General features: G+C 45.6%; 1 protein-coding gene across 9 annotated transcripts in view; it reads left to right on the forward strand.

Annotated features, from left to right (window-relative positions):
* Positions 1 to 3,486: 3,486 nt before the first annotated feature.
* Positions 3,487 to 20,621, forward strand: part of dop1b (DOP1 leucine zipper like protein B) — a 193,950-nt gene continuing 176,815 nt past the window's right edge. For 2 of the 9 annotated variants that reach the window (XM_072259925.1, XM_072259916.1), the window contains exon 1: positions 3,494 to 3,778. The gene's annotated coding sequence lies outside the window, so the exon portion shown is untranslated. The other 7 variants (XM_072259917.1, XM_072259918.1, XM_072259924.1 and 4 more) reach the window with 5 other exon arrangements.

A 20,621-nucleotide genomic window follows, 5' to 3' on the forward strand; every position in this document is an offset into this window, starting at 1 on the left:
GTATACTTAATAAAGTGGCCACTGAGTGTATCTCACTCATGTATGTTTCTTCATCAATAATGGTGTCATCAGGGAAGTTATAGAAGGTGTTGGAGCTGTGCCTAGCCACACAGTTTTGTGTGCAGAGAGAGAGCAGAGCAGTGGGCTAAGTATGTATTCTTGAGAAGTGCTTATGTTGATTGTTAGTGAGAAGGAGATGTTATTACTGATCAACACTGACTTGGTCTCCTGATAAGGAAGTTGAGGATCCAGTAAGCATTCGGCACGGACTCGAAGGGCCGAGATGGCCTATTTCCGTGCTGTAATTGTTACATGGTTATATCTGGTTATCTCAATACAATTTAGATTCAAAAGATTCAAAAAAACTTTATTGTCATTCTAACCATACATCAGCTCTGCAGGGCAGAATGAGACAGCGTTTCTCAGGGGCAGTGCAATCATAACATAACAAACGCAACACTAAATAATAAACATAACAATAAATAGTAAAACACAACAGCCACATGTCAGTTAAAATCAGTTATGTGTCCAGTGCAAGTTAAAAGTGTCCACAGCAGAGTCAGGTGGAGCAGCTATTGAGCAGTCTGACTGCCTGTGGGAGGAAGCTGTTTAGTAGCCTTGTGGTTTTAGTTTTGATGCTCCTGTAATGTTTGCCTGATGGCAGAAGAACAAACAGTTCATGGAGAGGGTGTGAGGGGTCTTTAATGATGTACCGTGTCTTCTGGAGGCATCGACTCTGAAAGAGGTCTTGGACAGAAGGTAGGGAGACCCCAATAACCAATAAAATGTGGAGATTAGCAGCTCAATTTTACACATTGCACATTTCAATTAGTTTTCCCTTCAGCCTCCTCCAGTGGTCAGAAATTCCACCCCAGATGCTCATAGATTGCTGTATTTGCACATGAACCGTGGAGAGCATTCGAACTGGTTGTATCCCTGTCTGGTTTGGAAGGGCCATTGCACAGGGTTGCAAACTCAGCCAGCTCCATCGTGGGCACTAACCTCCCTAGCATTGGCAACATCTTCAAAAGCAATTGCCTGAAAAAGGTGGCATCCATCATTAAGGACCCCCACCACCCAAGACAAGCCAACTTCTCATTGCTACCATCACGGCTGAAGAACAGGAGCCTCAAGACCCACACTCAACATTTTAGGAACAACTTCTTCCCCTCCATCATGAGATGTCTGAACAATCTATGGACACTACCTTTCTATTTCACGCTACTACTTTCATTTCTGCACTACTTATTGATCTAATTGATTTTTAATCTATCTTTCATATTGAAACCTGTAGCAAATTTTTAATGTATTAGCTCTGTATTGCTGCAAAAAAACAACATATTTAATGACATACAGTACCTGGCAAAAGTCTTAAGTATATATATAAACTAGGGTGCCTTTGACTTTTGCACAATACTGTATTTGTCAAAGTGGAGCAGAGAGAGTTTGTAAATCTGCCAGGAGCAAAAGATTTTGGGAACGGTGAGGGTGGAGCGCTGTGGGAGGGGGAAGATTGAAAACACGTGGCAGACTAAGGAGTGCCAGGACCAGGAGATGGAGAAGGCGCAGACACACCTAACCCTGAGAATTAGGACTGCACAAATTATCCTAAGTGTGTGTAAGTGGAAGAAGAATCTCAGGGTGTGAGGGGTTCCTTCTGGATTGTAATGAGCAGGTATACTTTTCAAGACTCAGGATTGTTTAATGTCATTTCCAATACCTAAATGTAAAGGGGAATAAAATAATTGTTACTCTGGTTCCTATGCAACACAATAACAAAATAAGGAATACAGTAAAAAACATAATAAATATAAATAGGTACAAAAGATATTTTATATGCATAGATTGATTGTATGTCCAATCATACAATCCTGTATTTGGCAGTTTGTTTTGGGCCAAATGAGCGATCTGGCACTTGGCTGTCTCCAAGGGAGTTTGGTGAGTGTGCAGCCTGGAGACGGGCTATGAGCCCATGATCAACTCCATTTCTTGCCAGTCCCGCTGATTAAAGCATTGAGGAAGATTGAAATCAACCAGGATTTCAAATCTACTGTCTCTCTCTCCCTCTCATCTGCTGCTCCTGGAGGAGGGTGCCTACGTAAGAATGCCCTCTCTCTCTCTCTCTCTCACTCACTCAATGCAGTCAGAGGATGGTGCCAGAGTCCATGGGTCTTGGGCAAGGTTTAATCAACATGGTTTGTGGATTGGACTCTGTATTTCACGTTATGATGTGTTTCTAGTTTCTGGTTGCTCCTTTTTTTTTGTTGTTTTGTGCATTTTTGATCAGGCCGAATGAGTGCTATGGCTTGCAGATAGCTAGAGACATGGCACCGGATTGAACTGAACTGAACATGCCTGGACTCTAAATGTCTTAGATTTTTTTTATTGTGTTTTTCACTTTTTTGTCATTTGTGTGATTTGAATTTTTTTTGCGCATTGGGGTCTTTAGTTACGGCAGTCTGAGAGAAGAGGAATCTCAGGGTTGTATACTGCATACGTGCTAAGTGTACTTTGAATCTTGAATAGGTACAGTAATGTCTGTACACAAGGTGACTGACAGGAAATGATAAAGTAGCGGTGGAGGAGTGGGTTAGTGGTGGTGATGTTGATCAGCCTTACTGCTTGGAGGAAATAACAGTATTTGAGTCTGGTGGTCCTGACGGCAGCGGGATAAACAGTCCACGAGCTGGTGGATGGGATGCTTCCTGATGAAACAAGCTCCTTTCCGGATCCTTTCTCTACACGTGTTCCTGTTGGCGGGGAGGCCGGTGCCGGTGACGCATTGGGCAGTTTTGACTACCCGTTCTAAACGCATTCTCTCGGGAATAGATGGGCACGTGATGTTTAGGCACCAGTTTATGAGGCAGTTAATCAATCCCACATCCTCCTTCGATAACATTATGCAAAGAAGTCTGAAAACGTGGACTTAATCTACAACGTTTAATCAGAACTGGGAAATAATCAAACAGAAAAGATATTACAAGTGAACTGAAATATAATCCAAATGAATTGTTTTTTTTTAAATTGTAGCAGTGGGATGCGATAATGCAAACACAGCAGAAAAGATCCTGTGTGAAATTATTCCTACATTATGTCATAAAAATCATGAACTCTGAGAAACGATGAAATGTTGAAAATAGTCAACGTTTCGGGCAACTTCTCTGGAAATCGTGGCTGCAACCCACTCCGCTGAGCATTTCCAAAAAATGCTCAGTTTCATTGTACAGTAATTACAGAAAAAGCGGGGAGGCTTGAACGACCAAGCCGATATAAACTTGCAAAATGTATGTGTCATAACAATGACAATCCCCTCGCAAAAATAGATATATTCCAAATACTCCCAGATTGATTTAGCATTTTACCACTTACGACGTATTTATTTTAAGAGGAAATTGCAAGTCGTCTCCGCCGGGGATTGGATTCTACCACATCGGCGGGAACCGCGTTGGTAGTCATCCCGTGGAAGTGTTGTTTTGCACCGTGAGTCGTGGACACCTCTGCTTCGAGTTCGATTTTGTTACAAAAGCAGACGTAGAAGGTGGGGGAAACCCCTCTCATTGGGGGTTCCGGGCGGCGGATGACAGTGTTACATCGGCGGCATCCCCCACCCCTACAGCGGGAATGCCTGCGTTCCATCCGAACGTTGATACATGCGGAATGTCACCGCGTTCGTGGCTCTGTGAGCTCCTGACGTAAGTCCCCTCCCTGTCCTCAGCTGAGTGCGGACACCCTCCGAACCGGGCCAGTGTTCTCCGCCCCTGCTGTCCCTGCATATCTGGTGAGTAGCTACTTCCCAACACCTCATCTTTATTTGCTTATTCCTCTCTACCCCCGTGCCCCTTCGGACGACGGTATTGTTTTCTTCATATCTGTTTTGTCGAATTGTGGGTGTCAGTGTATAACATCCCCGGGATTAGAGACGATGTTGTCATGTCCGGCTTTGCACAACACCAATTCTGCTCCGAAAGCGTCAGATCATCCTTAAACGATGCATTAGCAAGCAGTTGGAGTTGCTGTCCAAGAACTACGCTGAAATAAATACCGAAGAGCAGAACGCACTTTGAAGAACGTGTAGGCAGTTACGAAGGTTTAAATCGATAACTCCAATAATCACATTGTTGGTTATTTGGAATAGCTGTCTTGTAGGCTGGTGAGTTGTGCCTTCGTGTACTTCATAAGGATTGCGACTTTGACTTCATGTTGAGCGTTTTGTTTCTGGCCTTGCTCTGTTTTGTAATAACTGAAGTCTCGGATGTTTTGCATTTTAATCTCATTTTATTTAGTTTAGGTGGCGAAATAAATTGTATTTATGTTCACTTGTAACCGCTTAGCTTGGAAACTTTCGCAATTACCCTAAAAGTTTTGGATCAATATTGCAACACTTTCATTCAATTTCCTTAGCAACGTTGTTCTTAGTAAGACATCCTGTGTGCAAATAGGAATCTGTTACTTTCTAGTCAGATTAACCTAGGAGCAAAAAGAAACTTCTGCTGTTAAGACCTAGTTCATCTGTTTGTTCTTTGCTGAAGTACAGTGCTGTATATACTTCGGAATTGTGTGTTATTCTACTCCTTGTTGATAGTGTAGTTTTAGATTTAAGTTTAGATTCCTTTAATATCAGAGAATATATACAGTATATAACCTGAAATTCGTACTCTTCACAGGCATATGAGAGACCCCATAGAATGAAATATAGAACATCAGAGTCCTGACCCCCCCCCACCCTTTGCAGAAGCAGCAGCAAATGTATCCTAATTTGAAGGTAACCATTCAGAGTCTTAGAGTCATACAACATGGAAATGGATACTTTGGCCCCACCAATTCATAGCAACTAAGATTGCCATCTAAGCCAGTCTCATTTGCCCGTCTTTGGCCTATATCCCTTAAACCAGTGGTTCCCCTACCATTAACTGAGAGGTCACTGGACCCCAGGTTTGAACCCTTTCCTAACTATTTATCTGTTTAGGTGTCTTTTACATGTTGTTAATGCATCTGCCTTGAAAACACTTCCTCTGGCAGCTCATTCCACGTGTGGGCCTCTTGTACAAAAAAGAAGAATTCTTGATTCTTGTGACGGTAGCTGTAACACCATATTCTGTTAATGCTTTTAATTCTCTACTTTGTTGATTTCCATACAGTATGTTTTAGCAGAAGGCAATGGCAAAACACTTCCGTAGAAAAATTTGCCCAGAACTATCGCAGTTAAATAAACAATGATCACCCACGTCCTATGACGTAGCACACGATGATGATGTGTTGAAATAATCTGTATGGATGGCTTGCAAAACTAATTTTGCACTCTATCTTCTGACAGTAATAAGTTATTTATTAATTACTGCCATCCAGGTGAAACAGTTGCTCCTTGGGTTCCTATTAAATCTCTCTTCCTTCCCCACTGTAGAAACCTATGTCCTCTGGTCCTTGATTCCCCAATCCTGGGAAAAGACTGTACACATTCAAATGAATCCATTTCCATTAGTTTGTGCTGTTCTCTTTATTTGATGCTATGCTGCTGTATGAAGCTTCCTCAGTGAAGACAAACACCTCAAGGTTGATCAACACCACCTTATAGAGCCCATCTAGTCTGTGCCGAACCACTAATCTGCCTAGTCCCATCAACCTGCACTTGGACTGTAGCCCTTCATAACCCCCACCCCCATCCATGTACCCATCCAAATTTCTCTTAAGTATTGAAATTGACCCCGCATCCACCACTTGTGCTGGCAGCTCGTTCCACACTCTCACCACTGTCTGAGTGGAGAAGTTACCCCTCATTTTCCCTTCAAAGATTTCACCTTTCATCCTTAACCCATGACCTCTAGTTCTCGTCCCACCCAACTCAGTGGAAAAAACCTGCTTGCATTGACCCTATCGTTGACCCTCATAATTTTGTATACTTCTATCAAATCTCCCCTCTGTCTTCTGTGTTTTGGGGAATGGTGTCCTTACCTGTTCAAATCTTCACCACACTCAGGTCCTCAAGTCCCAGCAACATCCTTGTAAATTATATGTGCACTCTTTCAATCTTATTTACATCTTTTCAGTAGGTAGGTGACCAAAACTGCACACAATACTCCACATTAGGCCTTATCAACACCTTATACAATTTCAACATTACATCCCAACTCCTGTACTTAGTACATTGATTTATGAAGGTTAATGTGCAGAGAGCTTTCTTTATTGTTCTGTCTACCTGTGATGCCACTTTTAAAGAATTTTAAATCCATATTCTCAGATCCCTCTGTTCTATCACACTCCTCAGTAGCCTACTGCTCACCATGTAAGACCTACCATAGTTGGCCCTCCCAAAGTGCAACACCTCACACTTGTCTGCATTAAATTCCGCCCGACTTTTTTCAGCCCAATTTTACACGTGACCCAGATCCTGTTACGAGCTTTGATAGTCTTCCTTGCTGTCCACTACACCCCCAATCTTGGTGTTATCTGCAAATCCGCTAATCCAGTTTACCATGTTATCATCCAGATCGTTGGTATCGATGACAAACAACAATGGACCCAGCACCAATCCCGAATGAATCTTCTTGACCAATCTCTCACGTGGGACCTTGTCAAAGTCCATGTCACTACTTTGACTTCATCAACTATCCTGGTAACTTCCTTGAAAAAATCTATAAGATTGGTTAGACATGACCTACCACAAACAAACCCATACTGACTATTACTAATCAGCCCCTGTCTATCCAAATACTTGTATATATGGTCCCTTTGAATGCCTTCCAATAACTTTCCTACTACTGATGTCAGGCTCGCTGACCTATAATTTCCTGGCTTATTCTTAGAGCCTTTCTTAAACAACATGACAATATTGGCTGTCCTCCAGTCTTTCAGCACTTGTCTAAAGATGTTTTAAATATCTCTGCTAGGGCCCCTACAATTTCTGCACTAACCTCCCTGAGGGTCCGAGGGAACAATTTGTCAAGCCTTGGGATTTATCCACCTTAATTTGTCCCAAGGCAACAAACACCTGCTCCCCTGTAATCTGTAAACCTCGCTGGTGCATTGCCTTGTCTGCTGGAACAACCACGTCTTCTTTTGCCCTCCTGATTTCCTCCTCAAGTGTTCTGTCACATTTCTCTTACTCCTCAAGTGCCTCCGTTGTTCCTGCCTGCCAACAGCTGCTATGCACCTCCTCCTGTTTCTTAAGTAGGGTTCAACATCACTCAAAAAACAAGATTCCCTGAACCTGTTCTCCTACCTTTTATTCTGACAGGAACAATAAAACTCTGTACTCTCAAAATTTCAGTTTTGAAGGCCTCCCTTTTGCCGGAGAACAACCTGCCCCAATCCACACTTGGTAGATCTTTTCTGATACCTTCAAAATTCACCTTTCTCCAATTTGGAATCTCAACCTGAGGACCAGATCTATTCTTTTCCATAATTACTTTGAAACGAATGGCATTGTGATCACTAAATGCAAAGTGTTCCCCTACACAAACTTCTATCACCTGCCCTGTCTCATTCCCTAATAGGAGATCAAGTATCGCAGTCGGTCTCGCTGGGACCTCCACGTACTGATTAAGGAAACTTTGCTGAACACATTTGACAAGCTCTTTCCCATCCAGCCCTTTTACAGTACGGGAGTACCAGTTTATATGTGGGAAGTTACAATCATCTTTTTAGATTAGATTAGATTATGAAGACACACAGTCCTCTTTTATTGTCATTTAGTGATGCATGCATTAAGAAATGATACAATATTCCTCCGGTGTGATATCACAGAAACACAGGACAGACCGAGACTGAAAAACTTACAAAAATCACATAATTATAACATATAGTTACAACAGTGCAACAATACCATAACTTGATGAAGAACAGTCCATGAGCACAGTAAAAAGTTCAAAGTCTCTCAAATGTCCCACACCTCACGCAGACGGGAGAAGGAAGAAAACTCTCCTTGCCATGCCCGACCACAGTCCGACTCTGAGTCGTCCGAAAGCTTCGAGCCTCTGATCAGCCCTCCGACACCGAGTACCGAGCACCATCTCTATCCGAACGATTCGACCTCAGCCTCGGTCGCCAGCAGCAGGCAAAGCCAGGGATTTTGGGGCCTTCCCTCTGGAAGATTCTCGATCACGCAGTAACAGCGGCAGCGAACCAGCATTTCAGAAATTTCTCCAGATGTTCCTCTCTGCTTTCACTTCTGTCTCCATCAAATCAGAATTGTCCACGGCCCTATTTAACAGATACAATATCATTTCACTGGAGAGCTGCACACGCTGTGTCGTGCTGCCACCTTCTCCTCCCGCCTCGCACAATCTAGTAGCACAATCTCAAAGGAGAAAATCTGCAGATTCTGGAAATCCGAGGAACACACACAAAATGTTAGAGGAACTCAGCAGGCCAGGCAGTATCTACGAAAAGAGTAAACGGTTGACATTTCTTCCCGAAACTTCGACTGTACTCTTTATCATAGATGCTGCCTGGCTGCTGAGTTCCTCCAGCATTTTGTGTGTGTTGCTCTAGTAGCACAATCTTGTGTTTCTTGCAACAGTCTGTGATCTCTCTACAAATTTGCTCCTCTAAATCCCGTGGACTGTTTGGTGGTCAAAAACATAATCCTGTTAACGTGGTCATACCTTTCTTATTCCTCAGTTCTACCCATACATCCCCACGAGATGACCTCCCCAGTCTGCCCTGACAGCCCTGCTGTACTATATTCCCTTCTCCCTTTAATCCATCCCGCTCTGTCAGGCTTAAAACAACAGGACCCCTTGAGCTGCCAGTCCTGCCCCAAGTCTCATGACTGGCTACAGTATCATAATCCCATGTGCTGATCCATGTCCTAAACTCATCTGCCTTTCCTCCAATTCCCCTTGCCTTGAAGTATATGCAGATTAGAACTTTAGTTCCACCAGGCTCAACCTTTTGATTCCTGAGCTTGTGTGTAGGCTTAACAACATCTTTTTCCACTATCTGTTGTGGCACCCTGCTTCTTAACCCCTGTAACTCTAGCTTAAATCCCCCCTGCCCCAATGCAGCTCTGTTAAACCTTGCTGCCCGGATAACATGTCGCCTTGGTAGCATAGTGGTGAGTGAGACACTGTTACAGCTAATGGCATCTCGGAGCTTGGAGTTCAGTTCCGGCGCCATCCTGCGCGGAATCTCTGCAATGCCTCTGCATGGAGCGCCTGTGTTTTCCCCGGGTGGTTTCCTCATGCAGTCCAAAGACGTACCAGGTAGGTTAATAGGTCGTTATAATTTGTCCTGTGATTAGTTTAAGGTTAATCGGGGTTGTGGGGTTTTTGGGGCCGTGTGCCTACTTTGCACTGTATTGCAAAATATGAAATATATATTAGTCCTCCTCTAGTTCAGGTGCAAGCATTCCCTTCTGCACAGGTCTCACCTTCCCTGCAAGAGAGCTCAGTGATCCAGATATCTGAAGCTCTCCTTACTGCACCAACTCCTGAGCCACATGTTAAGCTATATGATTTTCCTATTTCTGGCCTCGCCAGTACGTGGCACAGATAGCAATCCTAAGGTCACAGCCCTGGAGGTTCTGTCCTTTAACTTGCACCGAACTCACTGAGCTCACTTTGCAGGACCTCATCACCCACGCTACCCATGTCAGTGGTACTGGCATGGACCACAACCTCTGGGTGTTCACCCTCCTGCTTAAGAATGGTGTGGAATTGATCCAAGATGTCCTTGACTCTGACACCCCGGAGGCAACAAGCTATCTGGACACCTTGTTCTTGTCCACAGAACCTCCTTTCGGTTTCCCTAACCAACAAATCACCCATCACTACAGCTTGCCTCTTCCCTGCCCATTCTCAGCACACTAGCCATGTACTAACAGAAAAAAAAACTTACTCTGAGCCTGTCCTTGTGCTTACTCAAGCCTGTTCTTGCCAAAGTCTGACCATTCCAACACCCACAAAATGCTGGAGGAACTCAGCAGGCCAGGCAACATCCATGGAAAAGAGTAAACTGTTGACGTTTTGGGACTTTTTATGAGGATGGTCTTGAAATGAAACCATAAGACATTGGAGCAGAGTTAGACCAATTGGCCCATTGATCCACTCCACCATTCCATCATGGCTGATTTACTATCCCTCTCAATCCCATTCTCCTGCCTTCTCCTCATAACTTTTAATGTTCGAAAACCTACTAACCTCCGCTTTAAATACACCCAATGACATGGCTCCACAGACATCTGTGGCAATGAATTCCACAGATTCACCACCCTCTGGCAAAAGAAATTCCTCCTCATCTCTGTTCTGAAGGGAAGTCCTCCTACTCTGAGGCTGGGACCTCTGGGCCTAGAGTCCCCTCTATAGGAAACATCCTCTCCTGTCCACTCTGTCTAGGACTGTCTACTCAGGAGGTAGCAAATTTTGCTCAAGTTATCAGTGAAGAACAAAGCTGCATTGTGTTTGTGATGCAAAAATATAACCCTGAAGTTATTGCTTTATTTGATTTTCAACACTCTTTGCAGTATAATGTATGTGTTGCATGTTCTATGTTATGAATAAAAGACATCTGATTTGTGTTTCTGAATTGCAGTTTGTTTTATTTCATTCTTAATTTAATAAGATTATAATTGCATTATATCTGTGTTTTCTTCGGACTTGCTCAATCCAAAAAGGAGAGAATAAACAGACATGAAAGGGAAATCCTTATTCTGATTTGTTTCAGCATCTGCAACTCACGCTAAGTTTAAAGGGGTATGGGCCAAGCAGGGGCAATTGGGCTAGCTTTGATGGGCATTTTGGTCGGCAAGGTTGAGTGAGCTAAAGACTGTTTCTGTGCTGTGGTATTCCAAAATTCTACTATCCTTTTTGTTTTAAGACCATAAGACAGGGGAGCAGAATTAGGCTAGTCAGCCCATTGAGTCTGCTCTGCTATTCCATCATGTATGCTTTATTATCCCTTCCAACTCCATTCTTCTGCCTTCTCCCTGTAATCTTTGTAGGAGCTATGTATCTGTTTTTTGTCTGCATCGTATTTTGCATTGCGGGTTAATTATGTTTATTAGACCGTAAGACATAGGAGCAGAATTAGTCCATTCAGCCCATCGAGTCTGCTGTGCCATTCCATCATGGCTGATCCCAGATCCCACTCAACCCCATTTATTACGGTAGTTGGTCACATGGTGAGGCATGGTAAAAGTGAGGAGTTTAGTTATATATTTGTGTCCATTCAGAAATTGGATGGCAGAACAGAAGAAGCTGTTCCTGAATCATTGAATGTGTGCCTTCAGGCTGTGTAGCTCCTTCCTGATGGTAGCGATGAGAGCAAGGCATGACCAGGGTGATGGATGTCCTTAATGGTTGTTTGTTTGCTAGTTGTTTAATAAAGGATCAAATACATGTCCTTGACTTTGAACTTCACTATTGGATTGGATCAGAGGGCATGCCATACAGGGTAATTCCGTGTGCTTGGTCTCCAACAGCGGTGTTGGTTTGCTTGAGTAGCTGCTATAATCCTTAACAACCTTTGCATCAAACATACCCAATGACTTGGCCTCCAGCCACCTGTGACAATAAATTCCACAGATTCACCACACCCTCTGGCTGAAGAATTTCTTCCTCGTCTCTGTTCGAAAAGGATATCCTTGTGTGCTGAGGCTGTGCCCTCTTGTCCTAGATTCGCCCACTATTGGAAACCTCCTCTCCGCATCCAGCAGTTGAGTGTTGGTAAACTTACACTTATCCAGGCAAGGAGATTATTTCTGCACCGTGGCACGGTAGTGTCGTGGTTAGCACAATGCTTTACAGTACAGGCGACTCTACACTGTATCTCAATAAATAAAAAATAAATAATCCAAAGCACTCTTGTACTGTATACGGTGGAAAGACTTTGGAATGTTGGGAGGACATTTGCTCATTGCAGGATAACTAGCCTCCGTACTTTTGAAAGAAGAAATTTTGTGGCTAATCAATTGAGTTTCTGGTCAATGTTTTGCAAGATGTTGTTGATAGCAGATGGAGAAATGGCAATGCAACTGAATTTCAAAAGTAGGTGGTTAGATACCCTCTATTATGTTCTGAAGTACATATGGGACACCATGTGTATTGCCTGTGATTCTTTTGTTCTCCCCTCATTGCATATGGGACAGTTACCCAATCTGTGTAGTTATCTCAATAAACAAATTCCAGTATAATAAATAATTTAATTAGACAAATAATTCCCATTCCAAGATGTCAACCCATAGTTGAGGCCACTCTCAGGCTGGAGGAGCAACACCTCACTCTGTCAGTAGCCTCCAACCTGGTGGCATAAACATTGATTTCTCCAACTTTCTGGTAATTTCTGCCCCTTTGTTCCTTTCCCCACTCTGGCTCCTCTCTTACCTTTTCTCCTCACCTGCCTATCATCTTCCTTTTGTGCCCCTCCTCCTTCCCTTTCTCCCATGGTCTACTCTCCTCTCCTATCAGATTCCTCTTTCTTTAGCATTTCTTTACCTTTTCTGCTTATTGCCTCCCAGCTTCTCACTTCACCCCTCCCCTACCTGCTACCTTCTCTCTCACCTGGCTTCTCCTATCACCTTGTTGTGTTCCTTTCCTTCCCCCCCCCCCAACATATTTTTATTCTGGTTTCTTTCCTCTTCCTTTCCAGTCTTGATGAAGGGTCTTGGCCGAAAATGTCAACTATTTATTCCCCTCTGTAGGTGCTGCCTGACTTTCTTACTTCCTCTAGCATTTTGTGTGTTCGAGCTATCTGAATGTCACCTTTCCTGCTGCAGCTGGCTCCACTGTTTATTCTTCTTCTAGTCCCTGATTCACTGCTGCGATCTACTGTCAAAGACAAATTTATTATAGTTGAAGTATTGTTGTACCGCTCCGGGCCTTGTGGCGCATTGGGTGTCAACTTTGCCGTTTCTTTAGCGTTTGTCTGTTTTCTTTTTAACGAGGCTGAGTTGCTAGCTCATTGGTCAACCTAGCATGTATGGAAAGTGTACAAGGAGCCGGCCGGATTCGAACCCGGGACAACTCTGCTCGAAGTCCAGTGTGGATGCCACTACTCTGGCTGGCTAATCAAATTAGACTCCTGTGCTTGTGTTTTCTTTACATTTACAAGGAATCAAGTTTGGCCAGACATGACCCTCTATCTAATAAATGTGACGACCTTCATATTTAGATCCTGATGCTTCGTAATTGTGTGTTTGAGAAGGGGATACAATTTTTATTCCCAGCATGCTTCATTCCCTAAGTTTGTTCTATTTCCCTTTTCTTGATCATCATCATCATTATGTGACATGTCACATGATGTGGGCAACCATGGTCTCCCTGACCATGATTGTTTCTGACAATTTTTTTCTGCAGAAGTGGTTTACATTACCTGCTTCTGGACAATGTCTTTACAAGACGGGTGACCCCAGCCGTCATCAATACTCTTCAGAGATTGTCTGCCTGGCATCCATGGTCACATAACCAGGACTTGTGATATGCACCACCTGCTCCCATGGCTTTGTGTGACTCTGATTGGGGAGTTAAGCACCTTACCCAAGGGTGATCTGCAAGCTAGCAGAGGGAAGGAATGCCTTGCACCTCCTTCGGTAGAGTTGTATCTTCACCCCGCCACACCCTTTCTTAATAAAAGAATAATATTACCTATCCAGTTGGACTGGTTCCTTAAAGTTGTTTTAGCCAAGGTTGATAGTGGGAGATAAGATCCCACTATCTATTAAATGCTCCCAATGGCACACATCTCAAATAGCCTCTGATAACCAAGTCCAGCTCTTGGACTTTATGTACGGCTTAGCTACTAATCTTGGTGGAATCACTTCTACTGACGGGGCAGGAGCAGAGATGGCTTACTAGTGTCTTAAAACCAGTTGCTTCGGACAGTTGGGGCTCATCAGCTGTGGTTGGCAGTTCACCTACGAGAAGGAAAGCTCTGATCTCAAACCTCTGCTGCCTGGTAGCTATACTCACTCGTGGGGAAGGCTTTAGGAGTAAACCCCAAGGGAAAAATCTGGAGCTGGAGTTCCTAAGGTGATCCTCCATTGAGAATAATGCTGTCGGACAATTCCTACGGCACTGCTGGCGCCAAACTGTATCGGTCTCTGCCATTCCTTTGGATTCGTCCGCTGTGTAGAGAGGGGGAGCCTGCTGCACGGGCAACAGCTTGCTGTCCATATCGTACTGCCCTGCCTTGCATGTCACATAGACAGCTGGAACACAACATCCGTGGTGGACCCTGACCAACAGAGGGCCCCAAGTTGGACTATTTGCTTATCAAATCAATTTATTGTAAATTGGTTTATTATTGTCACTTCTACCGAGATACAGTGAATAACTTTATTTAATTTGCCATCCATTTTAATTCCACCAATTCAGGAGTAGGTTCTTCCCTTCCATCATCGGATTTCTGAATGGTCCGTGAACCCATGAACACTACCTTGATATTCCTTTTGTTTTGTACTATTTGTTTATTATAGAAGAAGAAGAAAGCCCTTAACTCCGAGTGGAGTCATTGAGAGGCTGTCATGACGGTGTTTTTTTTTAAGAAGGCTTTCTTATTTTTACAAGGCCGAGTTGCTAGCTCAGCCCTCAGCCCAGCACGGATGGAAAGCGTGCAAGGGTGCCGGCTGGATTCGAACTCGGGAGCCTTCGCTCCGAAGTCCGGCGCTGATGCCACTACGCCACCAGCTGGCTATTTGTTTATTATCCTTCTGTAATTTTAGATTTGTTAACTTGGCGCTGTACAGTTGCTGCAAAACGACACATTTTATGTAACGCAAACACAAGGAATTCTGCAGATGCTGGAAATTCAAGCAACACACATCAAAGTTGCTGGTGAATGCAGCAGGCCAGGCAGCATCTCCAGGGAGGTACAGTCGACGTTTCAGGCCAAGGCCCTTCGTCAGGACTAACTGAAGAAAGAGCTAGTGAGAGATTTAAAAGTCATTTTATGTACATTTTATGTAATTCCAGTGATAACAAGTCTGATTCCTCAATACATATCACTTCATCACAGCAGTTCTGGTCACCTACCTACAGGAAAGATGTTAACAAGGTTGAAAGAGTACAGAGAAAATTTATGTATTGCACTGTACTGCTGCTACAAAAAAAAAACAAATTTCATGACTTATGAGTGATGATAAACCTGATTCTGATACGGGTCTCCCTATTGTGGACTGAGAGTGGGAGGGGGGAAGGGAGAGGGGAATAATGGTTGGAGAGAGTGGAAAGGGGAGGGGAGGGAGTGAGAAGCACCAGAGAGACATTCTGAAATAATCAATAAACCATTGTTTGGAATCAAATGGCCTTGCGTGGTGTCTCAGGGGTGGGTGTGTCTGCACTCATGCCAACCCCCCCCCCCCAACTCCTGGCACTCCTTCTCTGCCACCTCTCCCACATTCCTCTCACGGTGCCCTATCTTCCTACCTTTGCCATTCCCAACATACTTTGCTCTTACCAGATTTACAACCATGAATAAGATGGTGACGGCTGGAGAGACATCAGACAGCACGGAAAGTCGGCAAATGGGGCAGCAAGGCCTAGCACCCCGAACTGCAGCTCCCAAACAAGCTACGAAGAACCCTTCTGAAACATACACCCGGGGGTGCCCGGGAGGTGGGGGAGGGGCCCAATCGGACAGACTCAAGTAAACGGACAATTGACTGTGAGCGTAGTCTGTATCTGCGGCAAGGTGTGCAAAACCCTGATTGGTCTGAAGATCCACCAGACTAAGATGGTCTGCTTGAGGAGGGAACGAGTGAAGTAACGCACAGGAGCAGTAGCTAGTACTGCAAGTTCTGTGGTGCTGACTACAGAACCTGGTCAGGCGGAGGAGGAGCCCGGCCCGGAGTCACCCCACAGTGCCCGGAACCTCCAAGCAACACAAGTCCCCCCAATGAGCAGAAAGTTGGAACAGCGTCAGGCGAAGTGGCCTGCCGCTAGCAAGAAGGAGTGGCTCCAGTTGGAAAAGGATGTCGACAAGATTCTGGAGGCGATATTGAAGGGCAATGCTGACCAGAAGCTCCGGACTATGTGCACCCTCATAATGAGCATAGGCTCAGAACGGATTGGTGTCAAGGAAAATCATGGAACAAGTAATTCAGCGAGACCAAACCGCTGGGAAGAGAAGATCAGCCAGCTGAGACAAGAACTCAGATCTCTGCAGCCCCAATTTAAGTTGGCCAAGGAGGAGGAGAAGACTGCCCTGTCAGACCTCACAGATATCATCAGGAGGAGGCTCATCACACTCAGGTGGGCTGAGTGGCACCGAAGGAAGGGCAAGGAGAGGGCCCGGAAGGGCAGTGCTTTCATTACCAATCCCTTCGGCTTCACCAAGAGGATACTAGGACAGAAGCAAAGTGGCTACCTCACTTGTTCTGTAGAGGAGATAAACCACCATCTCAGTATCACTTTCAGTGACACCTTGAGAGAGCAGGACCTCGGCCCGTGTGAGGCACTGGTGACATCTCCAAAACTGGTGACCCAATTCAACATCTCTGAACCCACCCTGAAGGAGGTCAAAGAAGCAGTCAAAGCTGCAAGAGCAAGTTGGCCCCAGTGGAGCGCCTTACAAAGTCTGCAAGCAGTGTCCAAGGCTCCTTGTGCGACTCTGGAAGACCTTAAAGGTGATCTGGTGGAGAGGAAAGGTTGCTGCTCAGTGCAGGCACGTGGAGGGTGTCTGGATACCAAAAGAGAGGATTCAAGCAACATCAAGCAGTTTCGTATTATCTGCTGCTCAGCTTTGAAGGGAAGATCTTCTTCAAGATTGTAGCCCAATGCTTAACTGAGTTTCTCTTGAAGAATGGATGCGCAGATGCCGCAGTACAAAAGGGGGGAGTCCCAGGAGTACCTGGATGCCTAGAGCACACGGGAGGGGTGACCCAGCTGATCCGGGAGGCAAGGGAGAACAAGAGACCGTGCAGCACTCTGGCTAGACCTAACCAACGCCTATGGATCCGTCCCACACAAGCTCGTGGAAACAGCACTGACAAGACACCAGGTTCCACAGATGATCCGAAACTTCATTCTGGACTATTACAGCAACTTCAGGTTGAGAGTCTCCTCAGGGTCATTAACATCCGCCTGGCATCGGCTGGAGAAGGGCATAATCACTGGCTGCACAATCTCAGTGTCACTCTTCTCATTGGCCATGAGCATGATTGTCAAGTCAGCGGAGGTGGAATGTAGAGGCCCCAAGTCTAGATCTGGTACTCGGCAGCCCCCCATAAGAGTATTCATGGATGATCTAACGGGGATGGCAACATCCGTTCCTGGGTGCAGATGGCTCCTTCCAGGGCTGGAACGGCTCGTCTCATGGGCAAGGATGAGCTTTAAACCAGCCAAGTCCGGGTCTCTGGTCCTGAAGAAGGGTAGAGTGGCCGACCGGTTCCGCTTTACCCTGGGAGGGACCCAGATTCCAGTGGTGACAGAAAAACCAGTCAAGAGCCTGGGCGCGATCTTTGACAGTTCCCTGAAGGACACAGCCGCGCTTCAACAAACCAGGAGCGACTTGATAACCTGGCTCACCACAACTGACGAATTGGGGCTTCCAGGAAAATTCAATGCCTGGATGTACCAACACAGAGTCCTGCCAAGGCTACTCTGGCCCCTTCTGGACTATGAGGTGCCAATGTCAACAGTGGAGGCTCTGGAGAAGGCCATCAGTCAGTCTCTCCGGAGGTGGTTGGTGCTCCCCTGGAGCTTAAGCTGCATTGCCCTGTATGGGCATTCCACCAAGCTGCAGCTCCCCATCAGCGGCCGATCGGAGGAGTTCAAAGTCACTCAAGCCAGGGAGGTTATGATGTACCGAGACTCCTCCGATGTTAAAGTTGCCTCAGCAGGAATCTGCGTAAAGACCGGAAGGAAGTGTCAGGCACAGGAAGCTGTCGACAGAGCGGAGGCACAGCTGTGGCACAATATCTTGGTGGGCAATGTGGCGGTGGGGCGGGCAGGACTGGACTGTTTTCCCAAACAACGCTACGACAAAACCCGTGGAAAGGAGAAGTGTCAACTGGTTCAGAATGAGATACGAGGAGAAGTGGAGGAAGAATGATACAGCAAGATGGCCGGCATGTACAAACAAGGTGCCTGGATTAGATGGGAGCATGCGGAACCTCGCAGGTTCACCTGGACAGAGCTCTGGAGAGCCAAACCATTGCACAGCAAGTTTCTCATCCAATCAGTCTATGATGTTCTCCCAAACCCGGACAACCTGCACAGGTGGGGCATGGCAAACACTCCAGCACGCCAACTGTGCCAGAAAAGGGGCACTTTGGAGCATTGGGGGAAGGGCAATACCGCTGGCGCCATGACCAAGTCCTAAGGTCTATTGCAGACGCATTCAGCACAGCGATTCAAGACAGCAAAAATCAACACGCTCCCAAACAGTCCATCACCTTTATTAGAGCGGGAGAGAAGGCTCAACATCGGCTTAGCTCCTCGGGAGGGCTTCTTGCCACTGCACGAGACTGGCAGCTCCAAGTCGACCTCGGGAGGCAACTCAAGTTCCCGGAGAACATCGCAGCCACTCCGCTCCGCCCGGACATGGTATTAATATCGGAGTCTACAAAGCAAGTGGTCCTGGTGAACTTTCTGTTCCCTGGGAAGACCGGATTGAAGAGGCCAACGAGTGCAAGAGGGCTAGATACACAGATCTTGTTGCAGAATGCTGGAGCAACGGCTGGAGAGCTCGCTGTGAGCCAGTCGAAGTTGGGTGCTGGGGCTTTGCCGGCCATTCGTTACAGCCGACTCCAAAACTCCTGGGAGTTAAAGGACTTGCTGTGGCTGTGGATACGGAAGGGGGATCCGTGGATTAGTGCGCCACTTGGACACAAGTCGGGGGCTGATCACCCCCGGCTGGGTTGCCCGGTCGAGGTTGTCTGATGATTAAAGACCCGAAACACCCTATGACCCCAGGTTCATCACTGAAGACGTGTCCAAGTAGCACCAGAAGGTGTATTCCACATCAACGAACCTCATTTCGTGACAGGAGCGAGATGTACCAGCGAGTTGAGTGCTGTTGCAGCAACCAGCTTGCACGCGGTGTCAGTAAGACCAAAGAGCTGCTTGTGGACTTTGGGAAGGTTAAGATGAGGGAAAATAAACTAATCCGCATAGAGGAATCAGTAGTAGAGAGAGTGAGCAATTTCAGGTTCCTGGGTGTTAATATCTCTGAGGTCCTAACCTGGTCCCAACATATCGATGTAGCTATAAAGAAAGCAAGACGGTGGCTATATTTCTTTCCAAGTTTGAGGAGATTTTGTACGTCATCAAAAGCACTCAAATTTCTACAGATGCATTGTGGAGAGCATTCTGACGGGCTGCATCATCGTCTGGTATGGGGGCGATGGGTTATTGCACAGGACCGAAGAACACTCTGCAGCTTACTTAAATTGGTCAGTTCCATGATGGGTACTAGTCATAGTCATACTTTATTGATCCCGAGGGAAATTAGGTTTCGTTACAGTTGCACCAACCAAGAATAGAGTATAAATATAGCAAAATAAAACCATAAATAATTAAATAATATGTAAATTATGCCAGATGGAAATAAGTCCAGGACCAGCCTATTGGCTCAGGGTGTCTGACCCTCCAAGGGAGGAGTTGTAAAGTTTGGTGGCCACAGGCAGGAATTACTTCCTGTGATGCTCTGTGTTGCATCTCGGTGGAATGAGTCTCTGGCTGAATGTACTCCTGTGCCCAACCAGTACATTATGTAGTGGATGGGAGACATTGTCCAAGATGGCATGCAACTTGGACAGCGTCCTCTTTTCAGACACCACCGTCAGAGAGTCCAGTTCCATCCCCACAACATCACTGGCCTTACAAATGAGTTTGTTGACTCTGTTGGTGTCTGCTACCCTCAGCCTGCTGCCCCAGCACACAACAGCAAACATGATAGCACTGGCCACCATAGACTCGTAGAACATCCTCAGCATCGTCCGACAGATGTTAAAGGACCTCAGTCTCCTCAGGAAATAGAGGCGGCTCTGACCTTTCTTGTAGACAGTCTCAGTGTTTTTTGACCAGTCCAGTTTATTGTCAGTTCGTATCTCCAGGTATTTGTAATCCTCCACCATGTCCACACTGACCCCCTGGATGGAAACAGGGGTCACCGGTGCCTTAGCCCTCCTCAGGTCCACCACCAGCTCCTTAGTCTTTTTCACATTAAGCTGCAGATAATTCTGCTCACACCATGTGATAAAGTTTCCTACCGTAGCCCTGTACTGAACCTCATCTCCCTTGCTGATGCATCCAATTATGGCAGAGTCATCAGAAAGCTTCTGAAGATGACAAGACTCTTTGCAGTTGCTGAAGTCCGAGGTGAAAATGGTGAAGAGATAGCCAGGACATCTTCAAGGAGCGGTGCCTCCGAAAGACAGTATCCATTGTTAAGTACCCCCACCACCCAGGGCATGCCCTCTTCTCATTGTTACCATGAGGAAGGAGGTACAGAAGCCTGAAGGCACACACCCAGCGATTCAGGAACAGCTTCTTCCCCTCTGACATCCAATTTCTGAATGGACATTGAACCCACGGACACTACCTCACTACTTTTTATATCTGTTTTTGCACTGCTTATTTAATTTAACTATTTTACATCTATTTACTGTAATTTACAGTTTTATATGTATTATGTTATCATGTATTGCATTGTTATGCTGCTGCAAAGTTAACAAACTTCACGACATA

The sequence above is a fragment of the Mobula birostris genome, chromosome 6 (genome assembly GCF_030028105.1).
Source record: "Mobula birostris isolate sMobBir1 chromosome 6, sMobBir1.hap1, whole genome shotgun sequence".
NCBI lineage: Eukaryota > Metazoa > Chordata > Chondrichthyes > Myliobatiformes > Myliobatidae > Mobula > Mobula birostris.